This window comes from Mus musculus, chromosome 4 (genome assembly GCF_000001635.26).
Source record: "Mus musculus strain C57BL/6J chromosome 4, GRCm38.p6 C57BL/6J".
Lineage (NCBI taxonomy): Eukaryota > Metazoa > Chordata > Mammalia > Rodentia > Muridae > Mus > Mus musculus.
In genome coordinates this window covers 45,063,406-45,086,071 of record NC_000070.6, presented here as the reverse complement: position 1 = coordinate 45,086,071, position 22,666 = coordinate 45,063,406, and the positions used below count along the sequence as shown (strand labels likewise).

The 22,666-nt window shown below is 48.0% G+C and overlaps 1 protein-coding gene across 6 annotated transcripts in view; it reads left to right on the top strand.

Moving 5' to 3' along the window:
- The first annotated feature begins 1,467 nt into the window (after positions 1 to 1,467).
- The window catches only part of Fbxo10 (F-box protein 10), a 50,357-nt gene continuing 29,158 nt past the window's right edge, over positions 1,468 to 22,666 (top strand). For 5 of the 6 annotated variants that reach the window (NM_001378823.1, NM_001378819.1, NM_001378822.1 and 2 more), the window contains exon 1: positions 1,517 to 1,582. The gene's annotated coding sequence lies outside the window, so the exon portion shown is untranslated. Of the gene's footprint in view, positions 1,583 to 22,666 lie in introns of all 6 variants that reach the window. The other variant, NM_001024142.1, reaches the window with a different exon arrangement.

The following is a 22,666-nucleotide window of genomic DNA, read 5'->3' as shown; positions in this document are numbered from 1 at the left end:
AGATGAAGAAGACAGACAGCATGCTGTGTTAGACGGGCCCCATTGTTGTCCTTTGAATGTCCTAACCTTTTTAGAGAAATGCCAACACAAACAATAATGTTTGATAGCACAAATCCAGGAACTCAGGCTTTTAATTGGGTATTGAAATTCATATTCAGCCTGCTGGTTTCATACAATGGGCCACTTTTCAAAGGATTAGACGTGCGATCGGTTTGCCAAACGTAAGCGACGTCTAAGCATGGCCTTTCCACTACATCTGTGTGCTTGCTGAACAGCTCTCGGTCAGCATTCAATTGTTGGGTTTGGGTCTAGGTGTTTTGTTTGGGGTTTAAACAAATGAATCGTTGAAGGCTGGGATGTAGGGGGGTACAGGGGGTACAGGGGGGTAGCACTTGCTCAGCATGTGCAAGACCCTGAATTTGCCTTAACCACTGCATAAAACAACACCCCCCCCAAATTTGACTTTACTGCAAAACTGTCTCAGATCCGTGTGTGTGCCCCCATATCCACTTCCAGTACTTCAGGCCAGTCTCTACTTCTCTTGTCTTCTCAGCACAGAGTATCGAACACCTGCATTCTCCCCCTTCAATGGCTTCCTTTATCATGGCTTATGAAATACTGATGACCTCTAATACCCTTTTATCTAAGACCTCGGGATGGTGGGATACAGGGTTGGAGAGACAGCTTACTAGTCAGGAGGTTTATTGCTCTTGCAAAGGATCCACTTGGTGGCTCACAACTGTCTATATTCAAGTTCCAAGGGCTCCGGCTCCCTCTTCTGGCTTCCAGGGCCCCCTGTGTGCACATAAATCAGGTGCATAAAATACGCATAAAAGTAAAAAAAATCTACAAAAAAAATATTTTTTCTTAGGAGTCGTCTTGTCTCCCTCAGCGCAGGAGCTTTCTCTGGCCTCTTTCACATAGCTACTCTCATGAGGTCATCACATTCCTCAAACCCTAGTTTTCAACCAAAGAGCTCTTTTCATGTACTTCATATAATTTTAAATACATATGGACTTAAACAGCTTTTCCGGTTTATCCTCTCCGCCACAGAGTGGATTTCAGAACAGGAGCCACCACCGCTTTGTTCTCTTGGGCCCATAACTAGTAGTTGGTGCAACAGGTACTACACACATCATTTGCGTTGTGCCAAACGTTTTCCACACAACCCACCCATGGCCCCAAGTCCTTCCTGACTTCTAGCTGGGCTCAGGGTGACTCCAGCTCCTATGTGCTCATATGCACGGAGCCCAGGGTGCTGTTAGGCTATAGTGGTGATGGGAAGGATCCGCCCGCTTCCAGGCCCCTAGGAGCCTCCGGCAGTTCCCGCCCACGATGCTGTTCCCACCCCTTCGGAGGCCACGCTCGCCCTCCATCGCCGAGCCCCGCTCGCCCCGCCCTCCTTCCAGTCTCACGGCCGCGCGCGCTCGCAGGCCAGCCCTACACCCGCGTCACGTGACAGCCACCGGGGGCGGGGCTCGCGGCGAAGTCGGACCCCGCTGTGGCCGAGCGCCGCAGTCCTCCGGCAGCCCTGCGGCTTCCAGGGCGTCGCGGCCGCGGCCGGGCAGCGCCGCTCCCTGAGGTAAGAGGCGCAGGAAGGAGGCTTCTCGGGAGCCCGCGGATGCTCCAGGCTCACCGGCCGCTCGGTCCCTCCGTGGGCCCAGCGTTTGGCTGGGGTGCGGGGACCGGGCCTGGGGGCACTGCGGGAGGTGGGGGGCCTCGGCTGCCGGAGCTCCGGGAGAGCTGTGCCCCCGTCCGCCCCCACCCCGGACCCACCCGCGGTCGCCTCCAGCCCCAGGGCTTTGCAAGTGTCTGAGAGAATGAATGCGATTTTGCGGTTTGCTAGCCTTCACCTGGGATGCAGGAGAGAGCGTGCAGTCGCGCACCCAGTGGGTCTGGTTTTAACAAGTCGCGGAGACTCGGTTTCCGCAAATCTTTGAAGGAAGAGGGGACGACCCCCTGCCCGGCCTCCCTCCTGCACTGATGGCAGAGCCGTTTGGAGAGCCAGAACTCCGGAGTTGGTGTTAGTTCCATCCACCACCCACTAGCCAGGCAACCTTGAGCCACGTCGGTGGTGCTTCTGTTAAAAGTAGAGATGATGTAAATGAGCTAAATACCTAATAAAAAATGGAAAAAAAAAATAAATAAATAAAAGTAGAGATGAATTCTTCGGCCCGAGGTTGCTGTGAGGATTAAGCAGGAAACGTTGAGGACTCCTTAGAGAGCACTCTCCGTGTGAGCATTGTTAAAATAGCAATCTAGGAGTCCATGATAGACGTCTTTCTCGCAGTAAGCACACCGTCCTCTGTGAATGTGATTCTGAAAAATGTGTCGTTTTGGCTGAGGAGCCCTCTCCCCTTTCCCAGGCCCCCTTTGCCTTCTGTTTCATATTGGCATGTGAACCTGTTGTTCCTACCGAATGAGTCAGGCAGGATGGGAACGCTAATTTACTTGAGCAGATGGGTATCAGATTCCCTCTGAGGGGAAAGAAAACTGTCAGGCATGTGCTATCACAAAAAAAAAAAAAAAAAAAAAAAAAATACAGTAGGGTGATTGACTGTCTACTGGAAGATGCCTAGGAGCCCATGGAATCCAGCCGTCTCCTGCACACAGAGAAGCTAGACCAAGAACGAGGCCAGGACTTTGATTTTGCTCAGCCATCAACACTGTTGGCCTTGGGTAGTAGAAAGAATGCTTGAGCTTGCCTATGTTCTAACTCAACTGTTCGTTTATTCTGGCAACAAGATCCAGACAATGGTGTCTGCCCCCATGGAGCTGTTTGCATAGCTAGCTATGTTAGTTATATAAAAGTCTGTATGTGCACACACAGGTGTGTGTGTGTGTGTGTGCGCGCGCGCGTGTGCTCACGTGAGTCCATGTCTGTGTGTGTCTGTGCCCCTCTGCTGGTTTGCGGTATGTTTTATGATAACAATAAGCTTTCAGCTCCCAGAGAGCTGGCCTCATAGCATCTGGCCCCAGGAGACCAGCACACAGGAGAGGCTTGAATTGTTTCATGATCCCTGTCAGGTCTCCAGTCCTGGTGGAAGCTTGCTGAGATTTGGAGACGGGAGAAAATGGCACACTTTGTCAGAGCTTTTAGGAAAGGATTTCCTCTGGCTTGGAATGCCTGGATTTCTTTGTCTCTCTGGTCTCTGGCCTCTTATTGTTTTTAGATATCTAAAGAGAGCAGCCCTCAACACGGTGCCTTCATTTTGGTTTCCATGGTTATCAGGGGAATTACGTTTACATGATGGCACCGGTAGCTATTGAGCTGTGTGGCCAACCACCAGTCACTCGTCTGTCGTTCTGGCTTGTTTCGTTTTTTTTTTTTTTTCTTTTTCCAGTTGCAGTGCAGACATATTCTCCCTTTTCTTATTTCCTCCTTTCCTCCTGCTCTTCAACAAGTGACAGTGTGAAGAGGGATGGGATGGGAATGAGAGCCAATGAAATAAAGATAGACATGGGAGAATGTAGAATCCTTTTTTGGCCCATCCCATTGGTGGTGGTGATAATGGTGGCAGCAGTGGTGGTGGTGATGATGGTGGTGATGATGCAGATGCGGAGCTGTGGTATAAGACTAAGGGTATCGTCAGGTGCGAGGGTCAGGTCCGTGGACCTCTGGAAAGATGCAGATGGTGAATCAGCCTGAGCTCGCAGAGGCAGACAGACAGTGTCCTGGGCAACAAGAATGCCTCACCTGCTTTTCAAAGGAGATGAGAGAGAAACGTATTCCTTTAATGGGCCGCAGTCACAGAGGGATTACCACATAGCACAGTAGCATTCGTGCCCTGAGTTTCCATTAATGGATGAGCCGCCTCTCTTTTTTTGGGGGGGGGGGTGGGGGTGGGAGGGAGGTTTTGAGACAGGGTTTCTCTGTGTAGCCCTGGCTGTCCTGGAACTCACTCTGTAGACCAGGCTGGCCTCCAACTCAGAAATCCGCCTGCCTCTGCCTCCCAAGTGTTGGGATTAAAGGCGTGCGCCACTACTGTCCGGCTCGCTGTTCCTTCTCCAAGTCGCCTGTCCTGGGCTTTGTGTGAACGAGCTACGGATTCTCCTGTCAGCTTGGGGATTTGTTTCCCTACTCACCTAACGTAATGGGGTTGTTAACATAAAGGGGCACTAGAGTAACACCTGTGTATGAGCCATTTGTTTCGGGTGAGATGTTTAACCAGTGTGTCTAATCTCTCAAGTTGGCCACCTGACTGACACAGTCACATATTGGTTTATTTTTTTCTAGTATTCTGCCAAGTAATCCAAGGCCTTCATTAGTAAGGATTCTAAACTCTCTGGAGGCTTCTGTTGCCCAGAGGGGTCCTTCTTGTCACTCTCAGAGGAGAGAGAGCTGTGAGTGCTGCACCCAACTGTTATCTCTGACCGCCGTGTGATGTCACTGGAAGAGCTGCCCCGCACAGTCCAAGGATGTGTAGTAATTGCTGCTCAGTGTCCTTTAGGGACCAGATCCCTGTCAGTTAGTCGGATCCCTGCCAGTCAGATCCCTGCCAGTCAGTCGGATCCCTGCCAGTCAGTCAGATCCCTGCCAGTCAGTCAGATCCCTGCCAGTCAGTCAGATCCCTGCCAGTCAGTCTGATGCCTGCCAGTCAGTCGGATCCCTGCCAGTCAGTCAGATCCCTGCCAGTCAGTTGGATCCCTGCCAGTCAGATCCCTGCCAGTGCCAGTCAGTCAGATCCCTGCCAGTCAGTTGGATCCCTGCCAGTCAGATCCCTGCCAGTTAGTCAGATCCCTGCCAGTCAGATCCCTGCCAGTCAGTCAGATCCCTGCCAGTCAGATCCCTGCCGGTCAGTCAGAACCCTGCCAGTCAGTCGGATCCCTGCCAGTCAGTCGGATCCCTGCCAGTCAGTCAGATCCCTGCCAGTCAGTCGGATCCCTGCCAGTCAGTCAGATCCCTGCCAGTCAGTCAGATCCCTGCCAGTCAGTCAGATCCCTGCCAGTCAGTCAGATCCCTGCCAGTCAGATTCCCTCTGGACTCTCAGGTTAGAGCTTTCTTTAGTTCCCAAAGCACCACTTCCTGGGCCTTGAATTGAGCTTGCTCCTAGGCTGACTTCTTCTATCCTTCAGGGGTCACCGCTCGTCACTGAGATTTCCTCCCGCCCCTTTCAAGTCTTTTATCTGAATTTAAGGCCTCCATCGCCCTTCCTTTTCCTATGCTTAACCCGAGTGAGTCCCTTTGGTAAACTAGTTCTGCTTTGTCATGGGGTTTTACCTAAGCAGAGATCCTCAGGAATGGCAGTTTTCAACACGCCACCCAGGTCGTTAGGTACCTCTTTCAGCCTTGTTCTCCCAAGTGCAAAAAGGATCTTCGGGTGATTCTTGACAAAGCATCCATGTGTTCCCAGGCGACTGTTTCCACCTGCAGTCTTAGGTGAGGCAATTGCAAACATCCTCAGCTCACCCCCTGCTTTAGTGGAGGTGGGGCATGCTTGCAATCTCATCACTCTATAGGGTAGGGCAGGAGGATCAAGAGCTTAGGTCCACCCAGGCTTCGTGAGACTTTACTGAAAGAAAAATGAAAAAGAATATGCTCTACTGAAAGCAAAGCGTGTTTGGTATATGCAGTGTTAGGAGTTTGGGAACCAAGGTTTTAAATTGAAGACAAAGGATTGCATCCAGGCAAGGTGACACTATCATCCCAGCTCTTGAAAGACTGAGGCAGGAGGATTTCTTGAGCCTAGGAGTTTGAGTAAGTATGGCAAGATCTCAATCCAGAAACAAACAAAAGCCCGGTTAGGAGGGTTTTTGTTTGTTTTGTTTTGTTTTGTTTTTAATGATGGTTTTTATGTTCTTTCAATTTTTCTAAGAATCAGTATGTTTATTTCACTATCTTTGTTTTGAACATTTTTTTACTCTGAAAGATAATATATACAGATGTGGCACAGATGTATAGTTTGGCAAATAGTAGTGAGGTAAGTCACAGTGTAAACACTGCAGCCTTAAGAAATGGAGTGTGGTCAGAGCTTCCTTCCAAGCCTGAGCTCCTCCCCCAGAGGCTGCCATCTTGACCTGTGGATGGCCGTCTCTTTGTCACATGCCTTGTGTGTGTGCATCTATCTCTACACAGTGCCGTTTAGTTTAACTCCATGCGTGTGAGATCACCCTGTCTGTATCCTGGGTTTTGCTGCTTTTGCTCAGTGTGTCACTGGTGTGATTAGGTCACAGTAAGTTCAGTCAGCAGTGGGTGGGCACTGGGTTACCAAGGACGTTTGCAAACATAGTCTCTCTTTCTTTTTTAAAAGATTTATTTATTTTTATGTATTTATCTGAGTACACTGTAGCTGTCTTCAGACACCCCAGAAGAGGGCATCAGATCCCATTACAGTTGGTTGTGAGCCACCATGTGGTTGCTGGGATTTGAACTCAGGACCTCTGGAAGAGCAGTCAGTGCTCTTAACCACTGAGCCATCTCTCCAGCCCTAGTCTCTCTCTTTTAAATTGCATTTACTCATTTGTTTGTGTAGCGGTAGGAGACTTGCATAAGGTGGGTTCCCAGGATGGACCTCAGATCATCAGGCTTGCCTCCTGACCCTGTCTCTGGCCTTCCTCAGGCATAGTCTGTCATGTATACCAACAAGCCTCCTAGGTTACAGTCATCCAGACGGAATTGCTTTGTCTTTGATGGTGGCTGATTTTGGTTTTCCTTGTTGGTTTGCTTTTTGAGACAAAAACTAACTGTGTAGTTCAAGCTGTCCTGGAACTCAGTATATAACCAAGACTGACCTGGAGCACACAGCAGTCCTCCTGCCTCAAGCTTCTATGTGCTGGAATCTACAGGTATGAACTACTATGCCAGCTTCTAAGTTTCTTCCCTACTAGCAGTTTGTGAGTTATGTTTGTTCCCAGTCTTGGGAGATACTTGCTTTGGCCAGTTTATTATTTTTATGTGTATTGTGTGTCTCGAGGCTTTGACTTACTTTCCTTGGTTATTGCTGATATTGAACACTTTGCTATGGTTAATGGGATGGCCTCTGTGAAATATCCAAGTCATCAGACCTGTTTTTTAATGTGGTTCCAGGTTGGCAGGGTTGTCGGGCACTTTATCCACAGGTCCATTCAGCTGGTTCTGCAGGTACATTGTTAAGTGAAGCCCACGCTCTACTCGACACTGTGATCCACATATCAGTGAAAGCGTGCAGAGTCCGTCTGTCCGTCTAGGTCTGTGCGGCCTCACTTAGTATCTATAGTTTTCAGGCTCCTCCATTCACCTTCGTTGTATGTAGGTACCATGCTTTCATGGTGGATGGACATCTAAGTTGTACTCATGTCCTGTGTTGTCAGCAGGGCAGCAGTGAACATGAGCGAGCAGATGTCTCCAGTAGGCTCTGGGGGGCCTCTGGGTATGCCTGGGAGTGGTCTAGCTGGGTGGTGTGGTAGACATATCTCCTCTGGCTCTTTGAGGAACCGCCACACTGGTTTCATAGTGGCAACACCACTCTGCTCTCCCAGGAGCAGTGAATGAGGGCTTCTCTCTCCCACATCCTTGCCGAGGCGTTTGTTCTCACTTGTTTTCTTTTCTTTTTTTTTTTTTTCTTTTTTTCTTTTCTTTTTTTTTTTTTTTTTTTTGAGACAGGGTTTCTCTGTGTAGCCCTGGCTGTCCTGGAACTCGCTCTGTAGACCAGGCTGGCCTTGAACTCAGAAATCCACCTGCCTCTGCCTCCCAAGTGCTGGGATTAAAAGGCACTTGTTTTCTTATGGTTAACCATTCTGACCGGTCGAAACAAAATGTCAAAGTGGTTTTCGTTCACATTTCCCTGATGGCTAATGCAAATGTTGAGAACTTTAAAAGATAGATCTTAGACATTTGTGTTTAAGGTTTATTTGTTTGTTTGTTTGTTTTTTAAGCTGTGTGTGATCCTTTTACGAGGTTCCCCATAATCTCAGGCCTTTGACTACGTGAGGACAGTCGGTGGCACTGTTTGGAGAGGTTTAGGAGGTGTGGCTTTGTTGAAAGAAGTATGTCACTGGAGGAGGGCTTCGAGAATTTAAGGTTCCTGCACTCTGCTTTCTGCTTGTGTTTAAGATATGCGCTGTCACCTTGATGTGTGTCCCTCCATCACTCTACCTCAGTGGACTCTGACCCTATGGAACTAGAAGCACAAGCAAACTCTCTATAGTCAAGTTGGTCATGGTGTTTATCACAGCAATAGAAATGTAGCTAAGACACTGGGCTTCACTGTGTATCCCAAGCTGACCTGGAACTTGCTGTGTAGACCAGGCTGGTCATGAATTAATAGAGATCTACCCGCCTCTGTCTCTACCTCTCAAGTGTTCACATTAAAGGCACCATGCCTACTTAGTCGCCATTGTTTTCTTTGTGTGTGTGTGTGTGTGTGTGTGTGTGTAGACACACATGTGGAGGTCAGAAGACACTTTTTAGGTGAAGGTTCTCTGCTTCTGCCTGTGGGTTCCAAGGATGGAATTCAAGTTGTAAGATATAATGGCCATTTTGCTGCCCCCTGTCTTCTTTTTAGAAGTCTTTAGTTCCATTAGCCAGTTTTTTGTTTTTTGTTTTTTAAATTGTGTAGTGTGTTTTCTTGGTGTTTAGTTTTTCTGAGTTCTTCGTGTATTCTGGCGAGGCACCAATCCTCTGTCAGATGTATTTGGCAGAGATTTTCCCCCACCCCCGATATTCTGTAGGCTGCCTCTTCAGTTTCTTCTGCAGTTCAGAAGCCTGTTAGTTTCATGAGATCCCACTTGTTGATCGTTGGCCACTGGGGCCCCATTGAGAAAATCTTTACGTAAGTATATCCTGAAGCATATTCCCTACCCTCTTTGTGAATTTTCAGAGTTTCAGGTTAACATTGAGATTTTGACCCATTTGGAATTTTGCAAAAGGTGACAGATAAAGGAACAATTTTTTCCACAAGACTCAACATCTCAGAAGAGGGAACAGAAAGATTGTAAGGGCCAGAGTTTAGGGAGGACTAAGGTGAAATAGTATCTTCTGGATAGGATAGGGCTGATGAACAGCACAGGATCGAACCGGTCAGTGTCCTAGCATGGAGAGAGGGGCTTACGCACCCACACTTAGCTGAGGAGCCATTGGTAGTTAATGGCTTCTGCAGGAAGTGAGTCAGTTAAGAGTATCCTCCAGTAGTTGGCCCTGCCTACTCTAGCGGGCTGCCCCACACCCATGCCTGCTGCAGTGGGCTGTCCCACACCCATGCCTGCTGCAGTGGGCTGCCCCACACCCATGCCTGCTGCAGTGGGCTGCCCCACACCCATGCCTGCTGCAGTGGGCTGCCCCACACCCATGCCTGCTGCAGTGGGCTGCCCCACACCCATGCCTGCTGCAGTGGGCTGCCCCACACCCATGCCTGCTGCAGTGGGCTGCCCCACACCCATGCCTGCTGCAGTGGGCTGCCCCACACCCATGCCTGCTGCAGTGGGCTGCCCCACACCCATGCCTGCTGCAGTGGGCTGCCCCACACCCATGCCTGCTGCAGTGGGCTGCCCCACACCCATGCCTGCTGCAGTGGGCTGCCCCACACCCATGCCTGCTGCAGTGGGCTGTCCCACACCCATGCCTGCTGCAGTGGGCTGCCCCACACCCATGCCTGCTGCAGTGGGCTGCCCCACACCCATGCCTGCTGCAGTGGGCTGCCCCACACCCATGCCTGCTGCAGTGGGCTGCCCCACACCCATGCCTGCTGCAGTGGGCTGCCCCACACCCATGCCTGCTGCAGTGGGCTGCCCCACACCCATGCCTGCTGCAGTGGGCTGTCCCACACCCATGCCTGCTGCAGTGGGCTGTCCCACACCCATGCCTGCTGCAGTGGGCTGTCCCACACCCATGCCTGCTGCAGTGGGCTGCCCCACACCCATGCCTGCTGCAGTGGGCTGCCCCACACCCATGCCTGCTGCAGTGGGCTGTCCCACACCCATGCATGCATGGGCAACACAAACATCACACTATCATGCCTCTGCCTCCCCAGTGCTGGGGCTCAGTGAGTTATAAAAAATAATTGTTTGCAAAAAGACAACAAGGAGTTAGGTGGAGAGTAGAAGATATATCTGGGAGGAGTGGGGATGGACATCATCAAGATACGTTTGTCTCAGCCACTGTTCTGTTGCTGTAAAAAGGCACATGGCCAAAGCAACTCTTGTAAGGGAATGCATTTAGTTGAGGGCCTGCTTACAGTTTCAGGGGCTCAGTCCATGATCATCATGGTGGGGAACATAGTGGCAGGCAAACGTGAAGCTGGAGAGGTAGCTGGGATGATCTGCAAGCTCACATCTGATCTGCAAGTTGCAGACAGACAGACAAGAGGGAGTGGGGGGGAGGGAGATATCACACTGTTCTGTCTGGTATGGACTTTTGAAACCTCAAGCTCACCCACCACCTCCTTCCACAAGGCCACACCTCCTAATCCTTTTTAAACAGTTCGCCCACTAAGCAAATATATGAGTCTGGGGGGGGGGGTTCTCATTTAAAATACAGCAATGCTATATACATGTATTACATTCTCAAAGAACTGATAAAAATATGAGAAAGAATAAAGAAAAAAAATCCTAGGCTAGCAAGATGGACCAGCAATAAAAGGTGCTTGCTACCAAACCTAACCATCTAAGTTCAATCCCTAGGATCCACATGGTGGAGGGAGAGAACTGACTCCCACAAACTGTCCTCTGACCTCCACACAGATGCTATGACAGGTGCCTCCCTCCAAAATAAACAAACATTAAAAAAAGAAAGAGAAAAGAAGAAGAAAAGAAAAAGAAAAAGAATCTCTTTGTCTCTCTGAATCCCTGTACTGCTTGCTCTAATTTGGCCATATTTCTCCGTGCCTCAGGTGATCTCTCCTGAATTTCTTCTGGTCCTGACAAAGGGGCATGCATATTGTCTACATTAGGTCAAATATCTATCCTGTGTGATATCTTGCCCTGGCTAAGGCACTGTGAATGACATCCTATCAGGTTAAATGGACTGGGAACACAGCTCTAAGGGCAAGGAAAGTGCTAGGCTTGATGTCATGGGCCAGTAACCTCAGCTTCGTGAGAGGCTAAAGAGGAGGATCACAAGTTCAAGGCCCGCCTGGGCCTCAGAGTGAGTTCAAGAGCAACTTTGGCAATTTAGTAAGACCATATCTCAAAATAGAACTGGGGATATAATCTAGCACACATAGGCCCTAGGATCGTTGCCAGTGCCAAAAACTAGGTACATAAAAATACGGAGGAACAGACCCCGCTGGGGCTTATGTGCAGAGAAGTAGAAAGTTTGAGGCCAGCCCAGGCACCATAGTCAGCTCCTTTGTAAAAACAAACAAAAGCAAAAGTAAAGGGCCTGGCTTATAGCTCAGTGGTAGCCAGCTTGTTTGATGTGCACAAAGCCCTGGGTTCAATCCCCAATGCTGTGACAAAGATTGTGTAGCCTGAAAGTGAGAGGGGAAGGAGCAAGTCCATGTGTGGCAGGGCCGTGGGCTTCGATGGATCCAGACCTCCCACCTCATTCTGGAAGGACAGGCATCTGGCCCTTAAGAACTTACCATTTGCTCCCTTGTTTGCACTTGAAATAGAAAAGCTCCCTAGAATTTGATATTTGGAACACGGAGGCCACACACCTCGTGAATTTCTGCTGCCAATGCTGTTCTAACCATCCTGTTCTGAATATAAACTTACTCTCTTTGCCAGACGGTCAGGAACCCGAAACCTGCTGACCTCTGTTACCATAAAGGCTCATGGGGGCAGGAGAAATGGGTTGCTGCGCTTCCTGAGGATCTGAGTTCAGAGGCCCTTAGAGACTCCAGCTCCAGGAGATCCGACACCCCCTTTTGACCTGTTTGGGTAATTTCACTCAAGTGCACATACTTACAAAGAGACACATAATTCAAATAAAATTCTAAAAAAGAAAGGAAGAAAGAAAACCCTTGGCAGCCATTGCTAGTGAGCTGCTGACCAAGGAGGTGGGCACTCCCCCACGCCCTCTGCACTTCAGACTTTTTTTTTTGTTCCTAAGATGCTGGGAAAGTGGCTCAAAATTCGAAGAGGAAGAGGGATTTGCTTTAGGAAAACATCACAGGAGAGAACCTCTTCCATTTGCTGTGTGTTTGCTGTGTGCCAAGCTCAGCGTTAACTGTTTCCCAGACAGCTCTCACCCACCTAATGAGCCTCTAAGGTAGTATTACCTCCATTTTTATAGATGAGGAAGAACAGCCAGAGACCAGACTGACTCCATTGAATGTTTAATGTCACCGGTAAAGTAGCAATTCCTTGGTGTGGAAATTGCCTCAAGCTGGGTGTGATTAAAGAGAAGTGGCTGGAGCGGTTTGTGCCTGGCTGGGAGGCAGAAGGTGACAAGAAGGACGAGAAGGACACTGTCTTGTTGATAATGCCTGGGTGGTTGGGGTTTACTCTCCAGATAAGGTGCCCTGGATTTTGTAGATTTTTTTTTTTTTAACTTGAAAGGCGTAAGTCTTCAGGCCTCCTAGCTGAATGCTGTCAGTCCAAATTAGACGGTTTCTGATGCTCCATAATAACTGCAGGACCTGGGGCTGGAGAGATGGCTCAGCGAGTAAAACTGCTCTTCTGAAGGTCCTGAGTTCAAATCCCAGAAACCACATGGTGGCTCACAACCACCCATAATGAGATCTGACGCCTTCTTCTGTGTCTTCTGTGTCTGAGGACAGCCACAGTGTACCTATTTATAATAATCTTTTTAAAAAAAGTAACTGCAGGACCAGCTTCATCTTCATGGTCAGTGAGGCCAAGGGTCCTGTACCATCCCCAGCTGTGAAACCTAACGCTGTAAGGAAGGACCTGGGTGGCAGGTGGTTGGTTGTACTACAGGGACTTGGGACTTAGTCCAAGTTAGGAATCCATCTTCAGATATATTACTGCCAGACCCTAGGAGTGAGGTTTGCAGTGCAGTTTGTGTTGTGAGTTCTCACTGAGGTGACACAATAAGTCCTCAAAATACCCTCCTGGTGGGTGTGGTCATCCATGCCTTTAATCCCAACACCCAGGAGGCAGAGGCAGACAGAACTCTTGAGTTAGAGGTCCTTGTGTCTATTTATTGACTTTTCCAGACCAAACAAGGCCATACAGTGAGAATCTGCCTCAAAACAAAACAAAACCAAAAACAAGCAAAAACAAAACAAAACAAAAACAAAACAAACAAACAAACCCCCAAACACTCCCTTCCGTAGCCTTTCATGTTTGTTTATTAAATGTGTGAAAATCGGGATTAAGGGCCAGTTCAAAGGCTTCCCTGATGCATATCCTTTCCTAGCTGAGCCTCGGTGAGCAGGCCCTGGCCTGACAGAGGAGGGCAAAGGGAGGGTCTATCTGAACCTCTCAGAGCTCCTGACATAAGCACACAGTGTCTGGATTATAGTATCGGATTTCATCGCTGAAAGTACCATCTCTCAGGCTGAAGAGGACGAAGGCTCGAAGAAACCATGGTGTGTCCAGCTGCAACATTTAAGGTTTCTCTCCTTTCCAGAGTCTGTGGATGTGTGGGTGCAGGCTTTGTGGCTTGCATTTTACTCTCTTTTACTTTAGGATGGATTTGAACTAAAACCCGCAGAAGTAGAGACGCCTCCTTTCATTTGAGACGTTAAATCATTAACCTGTTAGCGTTGTTCCGCCGAGAACACTGTGTTCTTGTTCCACTGGTGCCCTGTATGCTTCACGGTGTGGGTGGGGAAGCTTGTGTCCCCTCTACATGGATACTAAGAAAGGCCTGAGCTGCCCTAGATCCTTCCTTCTTAGTGATGTTTTAAAACTAAATCTAATCTCCCACCGCCTTGCAACTAAGATGTCCTCCTGTAAGTAGGAAGCAGTTGGTTTTTGTTGTTTGGATTTGGAGAAGACACCAGGTCTTGCTGTACAGTTCAGACTGGCCCCAGCCTCACTGTCCTGTTTGCCACCACCCAGGCTCTGGGATTGCAGATGTGTGCACCACCATGGCTGTTTTGTCATTATCTGACCATAGAAGAGGAAAGCAGAGTTCAGCCGCCTGTGAAGGCAGAGCTCAAGCTAGAATGCAAGCCAGTATGTCCTCCTTGCAGGAGTCCATTCACCATGACATGTAGAACCTTTTGTGCAGCGACTCAAAGCAGCTCCCAAATGAGCTAGTAGCTCTGGTTGGGGCCCACGGGAACCGGCTGGCTTTTCTGGCTGACCCTGGAACTGTCTCAGTCTGACTAAGAATCAGCCTAAGCTTAGCTGCAGCTTCCCCTCAGAGCTTGTCCTCACACCCGCCTTACGCCTGTGCTCATCTGAGGTACTCGCTCCTCCCTGAAGCCTGCTTGCTGTTCTGACTCTCGCCTCCCTAGCAGTGACTTGGGCAAGTCATTCAAGTGCTCTCAGGCAGAGCTCCTTCGTGGATCTGTGAACTGAGGACTGGACCGCCCTCATTTACTGTGTCGCAAGCTTGGAGTTCACACGCATTCTCGGGGGTCTTGTTAAAGTGCCATGTCTGGGGCTAGAAGAGATGACTCAGCAGCAAAGAGTACTTGCGGTTCTTGGTTGGACGCGCTGGCTTATGCCTGTAATCCCAGCACCCAGGAGGCAGAGGCTAGTCTGGTCTGTAGAGCGAGTGCTCTTTTGGAGACAGAGAAACCCTGTCTCAAAAAACTAAAAATAAATAGTAGGTGAAGTACTCCCTGCTCTTGCAAATCATCTGAGATTTGGTTCCCAGCACTACATGGCAGCTCACAACCACCTATAAGTTCAGTTCCAGGGGACCTGACACCCTCTTCTGGCCTCTGTGGAAACCTTCACTCAAAAGACATATATTTACTCTCTCTCTCTCTCTCTCTCTCTTTATTCTCTCTCTCTCTCTCTCTCTCTCACACACACACACACACACACACACACACACACACACACACACACACAAATCCAGAGAAAAATAAGTCTTCAAAAAATGCCATATCTGATGGCACCGAAGACTTAGTGTTCTAACAAACTCCTAAATCCTGGGATACCTGGAGCTATGTGGCTATTTCCAGTGGGAGGTCAGAAGACCACCGAAACCATGTGCCATCTTCAAGAGATGTGAAGAGAAGTGATAAAATAATACATTGGAAAAGTGACCTTTTTTTTTTTTTTGAGCCAGGTTGTTGCTTGCATGCAGCCTAGGTTGGCCTGGGTCCACTGCTCCCTCTTCCCTGATGGGATCGCAGGTGTGCCTGTCATCCCAGCAGGTTCTTATTATCTGAACAAGGGGTTTCTTCTTGAGACACTGAGTGCTTTTTCCCTCCATTGTGTTTGGTTTCGGTTTTGTGATGGATGGCATTGATTTGGTTAGAGGGGATATTACTATTATTTTTGGTAGCTGAATCTTTGTCTTCTGCTGTGTAGGAAAACAGGACCCTTATCTGCTCTCCCACTGAACGGTGAGGCCTACCACACGGTCTTAGACATGGCGAGTGTTGAACACATACTTAGGTCTTATTTGCTTGTTACACGGGGCTCTGCGCCGTAGCAGGGAGTCTGTGGTGAGGATTTGAAGTCTCAGCACTGTTAGTCTAGTAAGGATTTACTCAGTGCTAAGAACCCACGGTGTGCTGGGCAGAATTCTAGACAGACTACACACAGCAGTACAGTGTTTCTGGCTTTAAGGGGCTTACATTCTGCTCCAGAAAGATAAAGAGGGGAGAAAGACTCTTGGCTCTCCATTCTGGTGAGTGTCAGTCTAAGTGGGCGTGCTGGGCTCAAGCACTGAAATCCCCCAGATTCTGAGGTTGACAAAAATCAGTTGGAAGACAGATAGACAGACAGACAACAAAACTAAACTGCAGAACCTTCATCCTAGCGCGGGGAGAGTACTACAGTGCTTGAAGGATGTTATGTGCACTTTGTCCTTTGGAGGCCTGTCCTTACAGTGTGTCCTGTACCTGTCGGGCTGGCAGAGCACGTGGTCTGCAGACTTTCTCTGTCTTCACTTTGTTGCTAGCATCTCATCGTGTGCCAGGTCTGTATTCACGGACACTTCCCTAGAGACCGTCCCTGATGGCCTGTCTAAATTGGTCCTCAGCAGTTGTTCATGCATGCATGCACACATGGATGCACACATGCACATATGGATGCATGCATGCAAGTGCTGCTTCATCTCTCTGTCGCATTTGTGGTAACATTTGCTTGCTTGCTTGCTTTCTCTTTCTTTCCTTTTCTTTTTGTTTCATTTCTTGCCTGTCTGTGAGGATAGGAACTTCGTCTTTATTGCCTTTCAGTACTTGGAACAGTGCCGGGCTCACAGTGGGCAAGCAAATATTTGTTAACTAAATGTCACTTTTCTTTAGAAATTGTTAAAAATCTGTACACTGTGGCAGAAGGGCCATTTGGTGAGAGATTGGGGAAATAGACTCGGAGAGGTTTGGGGACTCGCTTTCAGCCCCAGGGCTGGGAAGCAGGAATTCATACTTGCTGAGAGCTAACCTAGCTCACCTTCCAGGAGGAAGCCTCTGCCCCTCTTACTGAAGTTGGGGATACCGAGTGGCCTGGAATCATGTGACTCTCTCCAGTGGAGTGGGGGGTGGGAGACCACAGAAACGTTGCCCTCACCTCTCAGGAACATATTAAATATGGAGGTGTTGGGCCCACCTCAGCACCTACTTTCCCACACTTTGTTTTTCCAGTTCCTACAGACGTCACACTACAAGCGCACAGGCCCAGGGGATAGTTGTTACTTTTTAATTCCATGCTCAGAGGCCCCAGTGGCAAAAAGGAAAGGCAGAAGTGTAGAGTACTCTTTTAAAAACTGTTACCTAGTTAGAGAAATCCCTGGCTGCATGGATCCCCGTGGACTAATGTGAAGATCTTGTAAATACAGCAGGATAGAACAGCAGGGGACTGGCAGGGCAATGAAGGAGGCCTTTATCTGAGCTTAGGGGAATGTTGAAGGGAGAAGGACTGGCTGGCCTCAGTCTGTCTGCACCCAGACTTCTGGAATTGGGGGCACAAGTGAATCTGGAGAAAGGGTAGAAACTAGCTGCTTCCTGACAGGCCAGAAGCTAGGACTGTCTGCTTCCTGGATTCAGAACTCGAAGCCACAGTGGATTCTTTGTGAAATGTGGTCTTTGTCTTTTTTCCACTGCTGTAACAAAATATTTGAGCACAGGAAATGAAGGAAACAAACAAACAAAAAAGGGCAGCCAGGCATGGTGGTGTACACTTTTAATCTCAGCACTAGAGTGGCAAAGGCAGGTGGATCTCTGAGTCTGAGGCCAGCCTGGTCTACAAAACAAGTCCAGGATAGCCAGGGCTACACAGAGAAACCCTGTCTTACAAAACCAAAACCAACCAACCAAACAAACAAACAAAATGGACTGGAAAGATGGCTCAGCAGTTAAGAGCACTGACTGCTCCTTCAGAGGTCCTGAATTCAATTCCTAGCAACCACATGGTGGCTCACAAGATCTGACGCCCACTTCTGGTGCGTCTGAAGACAGCTACAGTGTACTTATAAATAAATAAAATAAATACATCTTAAACAAAGAAACAACAACAAAAGGAAATTGTATTTAGCTTAGGTACAAGAGTGTGAACGCACATGGGGTGTTCCTGTAGTCCTAGCTACTTGAGAAGCTAAGACAGGAGGATCAGCTGAGCTCAAGAGTTCAAGGTTACCTTGTATAATTCAGCAAGACCCTATCTCAAAACCAAACAAACATCAAGTAAAGCTAAGAGCACGGTGGGTATCAGCATCTGCTTGGCATCTAGGAAAGGCCTCTTGTTCCATGATAAAACCGCAGAGGCCATTGCATGCTGAGACGGCCAGTGAACTGCCACCAACGGCTACATCATAGGCGTCCTGCTCTAACATCCTCATCTAATGGTAATTAGCTCCCAAAGGCACCTTCAGATGCCCATGACACATGACTTTGGAGATTAAGTTTCTAACACATAGATTGTTGGGAGACACACTCAAATTATTACAGATGTTTTTACCCAAAATTTCCCAGATAACCCCACAATCTGAGGGGAAAAAATTTTCACTTAATATTTGCAAAGTTGTGTTGTGACTTCTTGCTTTTACTGTCCACTTAGCATGCCTCTTCTGCATCTCCTTAAAACAGTTCTGGGCAGGCCACACCCCTCCTGAGAAACCTGCACCAGTGTTCAGCTGCTGGGCCTGTCTGTCACTCAAGGTCTCTGCCAGCCTGGACTGTGTAAGGGTGTAGAACTTGAGTGGCTGATGGGAGGGGGAAGTGAGACCGACTGAGGAAGTAACTAAGAGCCAGACACCTGCTCAGCTTTGAGAGGAGCACTGTCATCCCTGTGGAGCATCCATGGAATGGGCCATCTCAGGTTTCCAGAGGTATCGCCTCATGTCTTCAGAACAGCGGCTCTCACCTTCCTCACGCTGCAACCCCTTAACACAGTTCCCCATGTTGCGGTGACCCCCAACCATAGCATTATTTTTGTTGCCACTTCATAGCTGTAATTTTGCTACTGTTATGAGTCATAATATAAATATCTGTGTTTCCCAGTGGTCTTTGGGGTCCCCTGTGAAAGGGTTGGGTTGTTCAAGCCTCAAAGGGGTCACGACCCATAGGCTTCCTGTGCTCTGCTGGTTGGGAAGCACTGGGCTTTCCCACAGTAACAGACTAGCCCTGAGCTCTTAGCTTCTTCAGTCAACTAACTTCCTTCCTTCCTTCCTTCCTTCCTTCCTTCCTTCTTCTCTTCCTCTCTCTCTCTCTCTCTTCCTTCCTTCCTTCCTTTCTCTCTTCCTCTGTCTCTTTCTTCCTTTCTTTCTTCCTTCCTTCCTGTCTGTCTGTCTGTCTGTCTGTCTCACTGTGTAGACCAGGCTGGCTTTCAGCTCACAGAGGTCCTTCTCTCTCTGCCTCCTGAGTGCTGCGATTAAAGGTGTGTGCCACCACTCCAGGATTTTTACTTTTTGACTCCTTATTTACATTATTACTGGAAGAATTTCTGTTCAGAAATTTCTAGATCAGTCTCATTATGCATGGAAGGAGGTTCTGAAAGCTGTGTTTATATGGTAAATTTACATCCGGTTGAGGAAACAATTATTTACCTGAAAGCTGGGGCGGAGACTGATGGAGACTCACCTCTACCTGTTCAGTTAGTTATAACTAGTGTGGTAAGCTTGTATTTTGTGCTCAGTTTTAGATGGGTTTTGCTGTAGTCGTTGAATTGTGACCTAGGGCATCCTTTCTTAACAGGCTGCTATCCTAACGTTGAGAAAGCCACCTGAGACAGGTGACATGGGGGTCTGTAGTATATCACATGGTCCACACAGTGGGTGACCTGCATCAAACACCTTTATAGTAAGCTAGGTTGAAGCTGTAATTTGGGTAGTTGTAATTAGGATGTCTTTTAACGTCACTCCTAGGAATGGGCTATCAGCAATAGATCCCAGGGGACTCTCATGAACAGATATGGAAGGCTACATAAATTAGGGCTAAGTTCATACTCTGGAACATCTGCCAGTTGTCTTTTGTAGAAGTGAAGAAGGGCTTGATGGATAATGCATCATGGGAAGTGCACTCCTGCCATGTAGTGCTCCCTGAAAGAGCAGTGCACATTCACTCTGGAGGACCAGTGTGAGAAAGTGGGACACAGAGACAAGGAAAGCATGGGTGTAGAAGTAGGTCAGAGCCCTTAGGAATGATCATAAGATATCCCCTGAGTTGCAGCACTTGGTCCTGATTCAGATGAACACAGGCTCTTGGAGATGTTTGCATATTTCTTATAAGCAATTTATGGGCATGTGGTAGCTCTGGTGATTTTAAATTGAAGTCATAGGTAATAAAGGAAAGGGAAGTGAGAAGCAGCTCGTGCAGTCTTGTAAATGAGCACTGGATAGATCAACTGGAACTGAGCTGGTGTGACAGGGAGCTGTTAAGTGGGAGGGGGAGACTCGATCTGAACTAGGAAGCAAAACTGTAGTCTGTGAGTGTCAGGGCTGGGTAGAAGAAGTGTAAATGTGTGATCCCAGCTACAGGAGGGTGGGAGGCAAGAGGTTGCAAATTGGAGGCTTGCCTGGGCAGTTTAGTGAAACCTGTCTCAAAATGAAAAACAAAAAGGAGATTTGGATTAAAGCTCAGTAGTAGATCACTTGCCTGGATTGTGTGAAGCCCTGAGTTTGATCCCCATGATGGGGTGAGGGGAGGAACTTTTGGTATTCATAACAGAAATTGGATATGGTCAGCTTATGCCAAAAGGAGAGTGTTTATTTATTTGTGATAGAGGCCCATGCTGGCCTTGAACTCCTGATACTCCCAAGTGGTTGGATTAGAGATATGGATGACTACACCCAGTCAAAAGGGGAATTTGTTAGAGAGGCATGGAGATTACTGGTAGCATTCAAAGGCTAAGGGTGAAGCTGAGCTTAGAGACTGGCCGGAAACTGGGATGCCCTTGCTTCCATTGCTTTTCTGGTTCATTCTCTCAGTGAGTTTCATCTTCTGCCTCCTCTCTGCCAGCAACTACTCCAGAGTTTATTGCTTAGAAAAGAAACCAGCAACCAGAATATCGTGTACATCTAGAGCAGGGCTCAGTGGTCCATTTGTATCAGATGCAGCCTATGGAGGGCCGGCTGTCATGTTGCTATGTACTTCTCTTCAGGGGCCCCTGTTTCTGTAATTATGTGGTATAAATTGTTGGTAAGGGGCAAGAATGTTCCCAAAGAAAGCAAGGTGGCAGCCAGTGATGCAGCCAGCCCAGCAGATGGCTAGGATTACACCAGGGAGTCGCCAAGCCAGGACCAAACCCCACAGTCTTTCTTAGGGAAACAATAGTAATTAGCTGATATGAGAATGGTAAAGGGAAGACAAATAGATACTTAGTTTTCATTTGTATCTAGGACATGCAGACTCTAGGACCGCTGCAGCCAAAGATGGCCTCTCTCTGTATGATCCAAACTCTCTTAGGTAGATCCCAGGGATCTAGATTCCATAGTCCCAGGATACATGCACCTGTCCTCACCTTTTTTTTTTTTTTTTTTTTTTTTTTGCCTTGACTTCATAGTACATCTCTACTCTTTTTTGCACAGTTGTTACACTTGTAGTGATTTGAATGAAAATAACCCCTCATGGCACTGCTTGGGGAGGCTTAGAAGGTGTGGCCTTGTTGGAGGAAATGTGTCATTGAAGACAGGCTTGAAAAAAAGAGTGTGGAAGACAGGAGTGCTCAGAAGGGTTCTGTCCATGGAGGCCCAGCTCAAGAGGTTTCTGAGGGGAACAATATTAACACCTGGGATAGCGATCTTCCTGTGACATTTTGGTGAAGAGTGGCTGGATGGCCTGTTACTTAAGCACTTTTACAATGCTTAATGGCTTTTCTGGTCCAAAGTTCAAAGTCTTCCACATGCCTCAAAAAACCAACACGGTCAGGTCTGTCACAGCAGTGGTATTAATTGTTTTTCTCTTGCTGTGGTAAGGCACTGTAATAAGGCAGCTGATCAAAGGAAGGGTTTATTTGAGCTATGGTCCCAGAAGGGTAAAAGTTCCTCACTGTCATGGTGGGGGAGCAGGCAGGCAAGATGGCAGGAACAGCTGAGAGCTGACATCTTAGAGTGCAAGCAGGATACAGAGAGCGTGAACTCAAAATGTCCTGAGTCTCTAAACTCTCAAGCCCTCTCCAGTGACACATCTCCTCCAACAAAGCCACACCTCCTAATCCCCCCCAAACAAAGCCACCAACTCAAGACCAAGCATTTAAACCTCTGAGCATACAGGACCCAATCTCATTCAAACTACCACATTCTGCTCTCTGCCCACCCCCAGGCTTGAAGCCACATCAGAATATAAATGCATTCAGTCCTACTTCAAAATCCCCATAATCTTTCAGTCTCTTAAAAAGAGACTGCTTAAAAGTCCAAAGTCTCTTCTGAGACTTAAGGTAATCTCTTAATTGTAATCCATTGTAAAAGCAAATTACCTGCTTCCAACATACAATGGCACTGAATAGACATTACCATACTAGACCAAAGCCAGACAAACTCCAGCTCCTATAGCTCCATGTCTGGTGTCAAAGGCTTAGATGGCTTCATCCTTCCTGCTTTACTGCCTGCAACAATACCACAAGGGTTTCTCCACAGGGTTGGGGCTCTGGCTGATACCACAAGGGTTTCTCCACAGGGTTGGGGCTCTGGCTGATACCACAAGGGTTTCTCCACAGGGTTGGGGCTCTGGCTGATACCACAAGGGTTTCTCCACAGGGTTGGGGCTCTGGTTGCCAGGAGTCCTGGGATTGTATCCTTAGAGTCTGACTGGAGAGGGTAGAGACTATTGGGTGAAAATCCCTGAGAAGTCGGTACTAGTGACTTTTCTTGTCTTCCTGACCAAATGTGTGACAGAAATAACCTTAGAGAATTACTTATTTTGGCTCAGAATTGACAGTCCCTTTTAACTATATGTGTTTGGGCAGATATCAAACCGAGAGAGTATGTGGTAGAACAGATTTTGTTGTAGTTTGTTTTGGGGACAGGGTCCCACTTTGTAGCTCTGGCTGCACTGGAACTCACTATATAGACCAGACAGACTTCAAACTCAGAGATATGTCTGTCCCTGTCTCTTAAGTGCTGAGTTTAAAGGCCTGCACCACTATGCCTGCCTCATAGAAAATAGTTTTTTTAAAAAAATATTTATTTTTATGTTTAAGTGCATGTATTAGTTAGAGTTTTACTGCTGTGAACAGACACCATGACCATGGCAACTCTTATACGGACAGCATTTAATTGGGG